This window comes from Macrobrachium rosenbergii, chromosome 59 (genome assembly GCF_040412425.1).
Source record: "Macrobrachium rosenbergii isolate ZJJX-2024 chromosome 59, ASM4041242v1, whole genome shotgun sequence".
Lineage (NCBI taxonomy): Eukaryota > Metazoa > Arthropoda > Malacostraca > Decapoda > Palaemonidae > Macrobrachium > Macrobrachium rosenbergii.
The window spans coordinates 36,995,615-37,007,113 of record NC_089799.1 but is presented as its reverse complement, the minus strand read 5'-3'; positions in this window follow the sequence as shown (position 1 = coordinate 37,007,113).

The following is an 11,499-nucleotide window of genomic DNA, read 5'->3' as shown; positions in this document are numbered from 1 at the left end:
CATTTTGTTAAACACAACATTGATCTTAGATCGATCGATCAATATATATATATATATATATATATATATATATATATATATATATATATATATATATATATATATATATAGAGAGAGAGAGAGAGAGAGAGAGAGAGAGAGAGAGAGAGAGAGAGAGAGAGAGAGAGAGAGGCTTCATCACAACATCCCTCCTAAGAAACCGGTTAATATTACAAAGACGAATCCATTTAGAAGAGAAACGAGATTCTCGGCAGCCATGCCGGCCCCCCGATCCAACACAATCCTCCTATTATGAATACTTGAGATTTCTGACAATCTCTGACGTCCGAGGCGAAGTTATTTACAATGTTCCTAAACTCGGGTAATTACGCCTAAAGCACTCCTTTTCTCTGTTGCGCTAGTCCATACGGTTCAATTTATTATAAGAAATGGGACAATTATCGGCTTAAAACTATTCATGAGGTCTATAGAGTTACCGGGAAAGTTAAACCTACAACTATTCAGAAGTCCACAGAGGCCAGTTTGAATAGAGGTGCGAAGGTACGTTAGCCCTAAGGTCTGACAGCGCGTCCATATGGTTCGGTTTACGAAACAGAAGTATAAGAAATTCGCCTTTAGCGTTCACAGGGCTGACTTTCGTTATTTAGGAGTGTGGAAGGCTCACGCATATTACCTGAAGCGCTGTCTCGAACGTGCTAACTAGGCACGGTCATAGCGTGAATGAGAACAAAAATAAACTACTCTTACAAGGCCTAATATTGCACACTGGTCTGCAGGTCTAGAACACTACAACAGGTAACAACCAATCACAATACGTCTAGAGCACAACAGCTAACAACCGACCTCAATAAGCCAAACTGAAGACAAGGGAAAAGTTTTAAATAGCAGCGAACAATACAAATAGAGATAAAACTAACATAATCAGAATTCACCTAAACTAAGAACCAAAAGTAAAGCCACTGTTGTTGATAAATACTCACGAAATCTATATTTTAAGTTTCAACAATGGGGAGTGAAATCACCTGTGTCTTGGTGTTGCTTCTCGGTCGTGTGTGTAATATGGCATACCTTAGTTTAACCAGACCACTGAGCTGATTAACAGCCCTCCCAGGGCTGGCCCGAAGGATTAGACTTATTTTACGTGGCTAAGAACCAATTGGTTACCTAGCAACGGGACCTAAAGCTTATAGTGGAATCCGAACCGCATTATGACGAGAAATGAATTCCTATCACCAGAAACAAATAACTCTAATTCTTCATTGGCCGGTCGGAGAATCGAACGGGGGCCCAGTAGATTGCTAGCCGAGAACGATACCAGCCCGTCTAATGAGGAACATACCTATCCCTCAGTAACTTTAAAAACTAGCGTTTACTCATTTCCAGTTTAATACAAAAGGAAATGAACACAAACTTGCTAGATGCAAGGGGGGGGGGGAGAAGGAGGTCAAAGGCTTCACTTAACCGATTTATTAGAGCCCTGCCGGAGGGGGGCAAAGGCTCCACTCAACTGATTTATTACAGCTGTGTCGCCAGTTTACAACGTAAATAAATCTAATTTACGTCTCAAGAAAAGTATTACGAAAGACGCTCCGAGAATGCACCACACAAGAAACCAATGAATAACATTTATTTTCATTACTCGTTTATCTTGGCACAAAAAAAAAATAAATAAATAAATAAACAAAAGACTAAAAAATAATAAGGCTACATAAGAAATGTCACCAAAAACTCTCCAACACACCTTCCAGTTTTTCTCAGAACTCTACCTTTAAGTCTAAATTTAGAATTTTATCAATAATTTCCTCTGGCCCAGGAAAAGAGAAAGAGTTCTTTGTCTTTCTTGTATTTCATATTTACATTTAGTCTCACTCATTTCAATTTTACATGTATTCCTCTCATTTTTGTTTTGATTCACTAACACAACCACACACGCATATATATTTTACATATATTCCTGTTTTATTCCTTTTTCATTTCCATTTTACTATCACTCTCTCTCTCAACATTTTATACACACATATATATATATATATATATGTGTGTATATGTGTATATGATATACACACATTCGTTATATATATATACTGTAATATATAAACTTTACATTTATTCCTATTTTATTCCTTTTTCATTTCCATTTTACTATCACTCTCTCTCTCAATATTATATATATATATATATATATATATATATATATATATATATATATATATATATATATATATATATATATATATATATATATATATATATAAATATATATACATATACAAATAAATACAAATTTTATAAAGCTGAACATCGCAGTTTGCATAAAATAAAGTGAAAATAGTTGCAAAGGGTTAAAACACCTAAGTCCTAAACTCCTCGAGCCCTAAAATAGAAGATATTTTCGTCGTGATTTGACCAGGTGGGAAAGATCTATTTTGGAGATGTGCCGTTTTAAAAACCTAACCATGAAAAATGCGTCTACTGACCAATTTATTTTACCTAACGCCTCCAGCTTCAGACTCATTTTGTATTCGTCTCTCTCTCTCTCTCTCGTTTTAATTTTTGGCAACTTATAACACTGAAATTGAACTCACTTGCTACGTGATACCGACTGTAGATTTTTATAAATTGGCAATAAAAATTCTGAAATGTTTTGTAAGGATATTTATGGAAAGTATATATATGGGTCCACACGAAGTCAACCATGTTTCTGATACGAGACCCTAGTTTTCATAAGCTGACCCACTGATGAAAAGTCAATCGACTGCTTTTGTAGCCGGCAACATATTATATATAGGAAACATGTTCAGGAGTGTAGTAATCTCTTTTATGAATATTCATAAACCTACCACCTCAGGAAATAATTCTTGAAAATGCTTAATCATCATCTGTGACAGCCGACAATGACTTCCATATCAAGGAGCTCAACCACACTAAAAATGTCAAGCACTTACAGATGTATCATTCAATCAATGAACATCAGCATTTTTCCACATGCAGAGGGCATTTAATTCCATTCTATTTCCCAAACATTTATTTCTTGTTGCTTGAAAGGGATGTTTTTCAAATTGTAGAAATCAGTTCTTGAACTAGCTTACCCTCAACCTGTGATAACCGTTACTGAAATCTACTTGAATTTTGTTTGGTGCGTCGGTCATAAAGAGATCCTGGTAATGGCACCCAGCAAGATCTTTCCTGTACGTTGTAGCCGTCAGTGTGTCACACTTCCCTGCTTCATGAATTCATCCACATATTTTCATGATCATTTCGTGTGCCAACCGATATTTGCAGCAAATCACACAAGTAACCCATATCCCAGCCAGGTGTACATCCACTTGGGTTGGGTTTTGCGTTAACGACTAGAGAGTGATGAGTTTCGTGATATCAGGTCTTCTGCACATAGCGGAAAATGCATTACCAGAAGAAATCCTTTCAAATAGACGACAGCCTGGCACTGAGACATTTTCTAACGTCCTACTCCATTGCATTTCACTGGATTTCAGGCAATATCACAAAATCAAATGTTATCCCACCAACATTATCTTCCAGTTATCTCAACGACCAGAATCTGGCTCTGTGAAGGCCAGCAAACATGCCTTTGTGACATGGCGTTTAACGGTTCCCCCAATTAATTCGCAGACACTCCCACTATGACTAACGGTACAAAATAGCCACCCAGCCATGGGATTTTCTGCACGCATTACTCTCTCTTGTGAATTTTCTATCTTCGCCTTTGCTATTTCCAAGCAGAAAGGCACAGACTGGCCGACTGGCCAAAATTTTCAATCAAATTTCCGCAGGTGTACGCGGACCTGCAGAAATGGGACTGAAAATTCTGTTAAAATTTCCTTTCCTCCAATTTTCCTGTTTCATTCTATGACTAAATCTTCATCCTCAGAGCGCATGAATAACAGCAGTCTTCAATTGTGCGTCATAGAGAACTGAAATTGAAACGTCGAAGAATTCTACATTTTTTCTATATGCGGACCGACGGAAACTTGACAGAAAATCTGGTAAAATTTCATTTCTTCCAAATCTGTTGGTGCGGCAGACTTCACTCCGTCATAACTGTTTTGATAACTTAAAAGAAAACAAAAATTATATCTACTTATAATGTCAATGGTCACCCCAAGAAATCATCTGTGCTGGAAAAGTTCCTGAAATCACCAACTTCTAAGAAAAATAATATATATATATCCGCATAACCTCTATTGAGGACCCTTGATGTGGATATTAATGACCCAACTGCCATTGGCGACCTTCCACACCGAAAATACGTTCTTCAGGAATTATGATAAGAGAACCCGAAAGGGTTAATATCACGTTAAAGCAAAATCTGTAGCGATACTTCAATTCAGTTTCAGTTTTATAGTTCTGCAGGGGACAAAAGGTGACAGGTTGCATAAGTCTCAATTTCAAAGATATTTCGTATGACGCAATCAGCATCAGATATAAATTAGGCAGCAGTGAAGACCAACATCTTCAAATATGGACCATTTTACAGCCGTAAGAGAGAAGGGCGCTATATTAAATACTACAGCAATTTTTTCTCTAATATCTTACCTGTTAAAACTGTAGTTGTCAATACATAAAATCCTTTAATCATTCTCTTTCGAGAACAGAAATATTGATCCAAATCTTCAGGGCGTTCCTGTGAATTTTACCAAAAAGAAGTTATTTTTAACGCCTTGTAGAATGGTACATGAGTATCCTAGAGACTAGCTCATGTTATAAGTACAAAATTTGGATGCTGTTTAGCAAAGATCTAACATAACAGCTTTCTTGAAGATCCAATACTAAATCGAGTCAAAAAAAAAAAAAAAAACACACACACACGTAGTACTAAGGCCAAATTGCAAAGGTCTCCATTTCTTAAGCTATGATGAACTGAAAAGATGAATACGCTTCAAAACGGTTCCAATAAATTCCGACGGGGCGACCATTGAGGTTATGGACATTTAAACGAGTTGGCAGGGAAACACGTTTCACTGAAAACGAGGGTCTCTCCAGAGAACTCCCACATTAACTTGCAAGGATCAGGAAGTGATAGTGCCAACTGCATACAACCAATAGCAAGTATCTCATAAATATCAAGAAAGCGCCAACTGTAAGTGAAGCTCGTATTGCCTCAAACATTTCCCAAAACGCAGAACTATCGCTATCAGTGTAAAAAAAAAAAAAAAAAAAAAAAAAAACATGCGCTGAAGTTTCTTCGCTTCGGCGCAATCGAGTTTTCTGTACAGCGTATAATGCTGCATGAGTCGCGGCCCATGAAACTTTCAGCCATGGCCCGGTGGTGGCCTGTTTTATAGCGTTGCCAGACGCACGATCATGGCTAACTTTAACCTTAAATAAAATAAAAAACTGCTGAGGCTAGAGGGATGCAATTTGATATGTTTGACGATTGGGGGTGGATGATCAAAACATCAATTTGCAGCCCTCTAACCCTCTGGAGTTGCTACGATCTGAGGGCGGACGGAAAAAGTGCGGACAGGAAAAAGTGCGGAGGGACACAAAAAGCCATCTCAATAGTTTCCTTTACAGACAACTAAAAACTACTATTTCCGAAAGCAACAACATTTCAGAAAAAATAAAAGTGTTTCCAACCGCAATCATTTCAACCATAGATACAAACGAGAAACACAGAAAACAAAGAATCAAAGTTTTAATCATCTCCTGATACCATCGGTATCAGCACTTTCGTCGGAACCTAAGATAAAGTTACTGATATCATTATTATCATTATTATTACAAATGGGAAGGAAAGCCGGTGAAAACGGCAGAAAGAAATTTCATTTCTCTTAAGCAGCAGATTACAGATCGGCCCTCTGACACCGCCGTTGAATCATGAATCCCTTAATCAAGTTTTAATGGACTCTAAGCCAATAAAGTAGAGATGGATGCCGAGTCACGTGGGGAAGAGGGAACTGGAAGGGGAGGAAGAGGCTGGTGGGAAAGGAAAAGGAATCATCACAAAAAGAATAGAATACATTACACAAAGGAGGCGACAGAGACAGAGTCGGGAGTTCCAGAAGAAAATGAACTCTTACGAATCATGTTCACATGTTGAATGTTATTTTGAACCCAGGTTTCGCACTCGTTATTTGGTCATTTAAGCCAACGGTAGTCTTTTTGACTTTACGTTTACTATCTAATATTTTCGTCCTTTTGCTTCTTCATTATATTATTATCATTATTAATATTATGCTCATTGTTACAATAGTTTTACTAGACCACTGAGTTGATTAGCAACTCTTTACAGGGCTGGCCTGATGACTTGTTTTTACTTCTTTAAATATATATATATATATATATATATATATATATATATATATATATATATATATATATATATATATATAATAAAGAAGTAAATATATATATATATATATATATATATATATATATTATATAATTTCAACAATTAAATTACAATTAATCAAACTTGATAACTGAATTAATTTCAAATGTTGAAGCTTCTGACAAAATTTCGCTGATCGACTTATTTCCGAAACTTGATAGTCGCTGCAGATTATACTCTGGACATTCACACAGTAAATGTTTAACAGTTATCATTACTTTGCACTCTGAACATTATGATTATTCTGTCATACGTCCGTGTGTCAGACGAGAATGGCTCTATTCGTGGTCGTACTGTGAATTGCTCTTGCGTATATCTCTCTTTGCGTGATGAATCCCATTTTTCAACACTCTATTTATTTCTTCAAATTTCATTATAAGACAAAAAATTTAAAATAATACCAAAGGTTCGGCCTATGGATACTTTCATTTTTATCATATTTTACTGACATTTTCAGGCAGTGCCGACAATTTTCGGTTAAAGTCCCATAACGGGAAATCATTTTAATAACAAGTAGAATACTTACTTTACTAATTACGGAAATCGTTCTTCGTATGAACACTTTCAAATACTTTAAAATACTTCTCCTAAGAATAAATCTGACCCATCATCACACTGTCGAACCTACCGCACCACAGCAGAACCCACTACACTACAACAGAACACACTGCACTACAACTGTAGAAATGTCTTTTTACTGCTCCATAAGCTAATGTTTTCTTCCTGGGGTGCCACGTTAGTCGTTCCCATTGTTAAAATGCTCTCGAAGTGACCCGTACAAATACGCAGGCAATTAAAGACGAGGTCTTGCAGAGAAATGCAACACTGGTCATCAAGTTGCCACCAAAATAGAGGAATGACATTCTCACGCACGTACTTGCAACTGACTGCAGAGTAAAACTTTACAAAATCCTTTGTAATGCCACACCTTTATTACTGATGCTGCTCAAGAAAGACCACCACAAAAATACATTAGCAGCCAATATGCATCAGATAGCAGGGATACCAGGCCCAAGAGTTGCATCATCTGCATACAAATACCGATCACCCACCTCGAATATGACAGGTCTAAATTCCAACAACAACTCCCTCTCAGGCCTGAGAAACCGCTGGAGAACTGGACCCTGGTTATCAATCTGAATTTACTCTTATTTCAATTACGCATTTTTGATAACATTTTTACAGGGCGTAAATTGGCTTCTAACCGAATTTTTCCAAATCATTTTTTGTGGCTAAAAAACCTAAATTTGTTACATTTCCCTTAGGAGTGCTACCCCAAATTTTCAGCAAACTTAAAAATAAGCCTCATGGTAAAAGACTGCTCTTGTATTAATACACAGTTCAATCGTTTTATTTTTCTTAAAGGGTTTACTTGAGCTAGTAGCACCACTAATGAGACTCACATGAAGCACCCAAGGTGTCTTGCTAACAAAATTAGGACAAAACCCAAACTCTATCTTCACCGCAAAAGTGCTCTGAGATACATCTTCAAGTTCCACACTGAAAATTAGGAATATGCAGTATTGGTAACTCAAGGACTGTTTTTAGGGTGGGTTAATCAGTTCTCCAAAAAGGATAAGTTGAATCTGGTGTACCAAAGAAATGACTAACCTCTTTATCAGAGTTATTTTCAAAAACATTAGATATTTCATTTCTCCGAAAAAACAGCTTTTGGAAAACTTTCAACAAACTTTGCCGGTTCACAATTTTGAAGCCGGGCAGTACTTTATATTGGGACAGAACTGTTTAAACTTTATAGTATCAACTGCAACTTGAGAGGGAAATTAAATGTCACAAAATTTGAGTTTTACCCAATTAAAATACTTTAGTTGCGCAGTTAAAATAAGACTACCCACAAATAAATATTTTTGATGGTAATGTTCTAATTCACAAAACAACCTTGAATTAAAAATCAAGAGTTGGCAATAATAGCAATAAACCACAACATTAACAATATCAGTCCTAACTAGACTAAATGTATAAAATACTTCACACTAAGTCAAAATCATACAAACAACTACACATACATATATACACACGTTTGAATGATCCTGAGAGAAATACCCAATTCTTTCTGTTTTTTTTTTTATAAATCTTGAAATTCCAAACATACCAGAAGCTAAAAGTCTTAATGAAGAATTTATGAGCCACCCTACATAAATCCTTCATATCATGTTCCTAGAATTCAAAAGATTTTATATATATGTGTGTGTATATATATATATATATATATATATATATATATATATATATATATATATGTATGTATATATATATATATATATATATATATATATATATATATATATATATATATATATATATACATATAATCATCAACTTTTCTATATACAGGTGTATGGAATAGATACTGTTGACTACATGGCGTTCACCTGATTCAACAAATCATCGATGTGACACAGAACATTTTTTTTCCTGAACCATCCAAGGATCGAAAATGCCCCATTTAATATATTATATATAATATATATATATATATATATATATATATATATATATATATATATATATATATATATATATATATATAGTAATATATACTACATTATATACATGCATGCATACATATTAAACAGTTCATCTCTCCACAAAGTCCGAAATTCTATCCTCTTCTCAGCAAAACAAAGTGAACGCCTTCCATAATGCAAATCCAGCATGGTTTCTATTTAGGTAGAGAAACATGCCAAGGACGGTAATGGCCCCTTCTTCCAAAACTGCAACCTTCCCCATTATTACTTATAATTTCTACAAGCTCCCTCCACCAAAAACCGTTTGTTTCCTATTTCTTTAAAGCGACTGCAATGAAAAAGCCATAGTACCAATTATTTAACGAAAACATTTAATTATTTATAAGTATTATACAGCACGGAACATGCTGGAAGCATACTTCTTCTTTAGCGCAGAATGAATGCAAAAACAAGAATGAGTATGTATGTTGGGCATATCTTAGTTTAACCTGCACCACTGAGCTGATTAGCGTTTCTAGGCTAGGCCGGAGGATTAGATTTATTTTACGCGGCTAAGAACCAACTGGTTACCTAGCAACGGGGCCTACGGCTTACTGTAGAATCCGAACCACATTATGACGAGAAATGAATTTCTATCACCAAAAATAAATTCCCCTAATTCTTCATTGGCCCGTCGGAGAGTCGAACGCTGGCCCAACAGCGCTAGCCGAGCTCACCCACCCTCCGATGAACAACCTGTGAGTATGTATAGTATGGAGTGCTTGGACGACAGTGTGTACATGATCCTCCTGCAGGAGAAAAGGGGGTTGAGTGGTCCTTAAATTTTATAGCTGTTAATATGAATAATTCCTTGGACTACTGACACTGGAAGATTTTCGTCTTTTGTAAATAACAGCTTCAGGATGTAGAAGCATAGCGGGTTGGTTTCACATTCTAGTATTTGATCTGTGCTACTGGTAGCTGCAGTGATACGCAAAGGCAATGTTCTTGTTGCTAGTGGCCTTTAATGGCACCATCCTGAAGGTGGCACATCCCCTCGTCAGTTGATTCCAGGTCACTCCAAAATATGAAGCGTTGTGAGAACTGCATTTTTCACTTCAATCGTGTCACAATATACTAAGGTCGAAGTCGGCTGGACGGGAAGCAATGTTCTTCGAGGAAATATAAGTCATTATTACTGGTACAGAGGAGTTTATATAACCGCCGTAGTACCCGCAAGACGAACCTGCAAATATAATATAGACGGATAGGATACTTCTCTGCCTGCTTTAACCCTTCAAAATCTCCACCATCAAAAGCCCTCATCAAGCAGCCTCCAGCACAGTAGGTCTAGGCCAGTTCCTGCTGGACTGGTCGGTAACGTTCTTGGCCAGCACTCTGCTGGGCCTGGAGCTCGAGCCTCCGCTGGCCAGTGAAGAATTAGAGGAATTTATTTCTGGTGATGGAAAATTACTCTCGGCATAATGTGGTCTGATCTACAGCTGTTGTAGGTCCCAAGTTGCTAGTAACCAGCTGGTTTTAGCCACGTAAAATAAATCTAATCCTTCGGGCCAGCCCTAGGAGAGCTGTTAATCAGCTCAGTGGTCTGGTTAAACTAAGGTATACTTAACTTAGGTCTGGGTCCCCTAATTCTTCTGGTTCCTACAGAGGCCCGGCTGATATCCATCTCCTTTTCATAATTATCTCATTTACGTATAGAACTTCTATAATGTCCCTTGTGGTGTCATTTTCAACTCTAACCTGCTGACTCCTAATATTCTCAAAACTTTATTCTTGAGACAACAAAATCTTTAAACATAATTTTATTTTCAGACCACGATTCATATCTGTTATAACAATACAGATCACACCAGGCAAACGTATACTGTTACTTCCGTTTTCTGAGAACAGTCATCAAATCATAACGTTAAAAAACAGCATTAAGTGACAAAGTTACAATAAAAGTCAAAGTGCGGAAATGACGAGTTTATAACCGTAGTATAATAAACTTCTAAGCTCCTGACTTCCGTCACTTCATACTTGGATTTGGTAGCGACGATGGTCAGCTCAGAAGGCACAGCTGTCGCCTGTATTCGCATACATTATACACGAATAGAAAAGAAAGAAGATAAGAGTAGGTTCATTTACACTTTATCATCACTTCGGAAGGCTTTCATGTTATGAAAAGGGACAGCACCATGACAACCATTAATTACAACAGATACACCCTGAAGATTAAGATATGTTGTCAGCTGTCCACATTACTTGTTTTAACCCTGCCTGTGACATCCTTTGATGAGATGATACTTAAAGAGCGAACTATTCCGAGGTCCTGTTCGTTGTGATGTTTGTGTACATGGTGAGCGTAAATGCCGCGTCCAGCTCTGCATGCTTTTGCGACTTCATGAAATATTTTTACGACTGGGAGCGAGTGGATCCATTGTTGCCTGGCATTTACATCTTGATCTGCTAATTAATCTAAGTAACTACAGCTACAGATAAAATATGAGTCTGAAATCCATCACGATACGAAAAAAAAAAAAAAAGGATATTCTGAACTCAGGGTGTACAATTGCGGAACAGAACGCAACACCATCGTGCGTGTAATTTTCAGACAAAAAAAAAAATAAATAAAACTGTCGAAATGAATGTAAACACAGAATAACAGCTCGCGAGCCA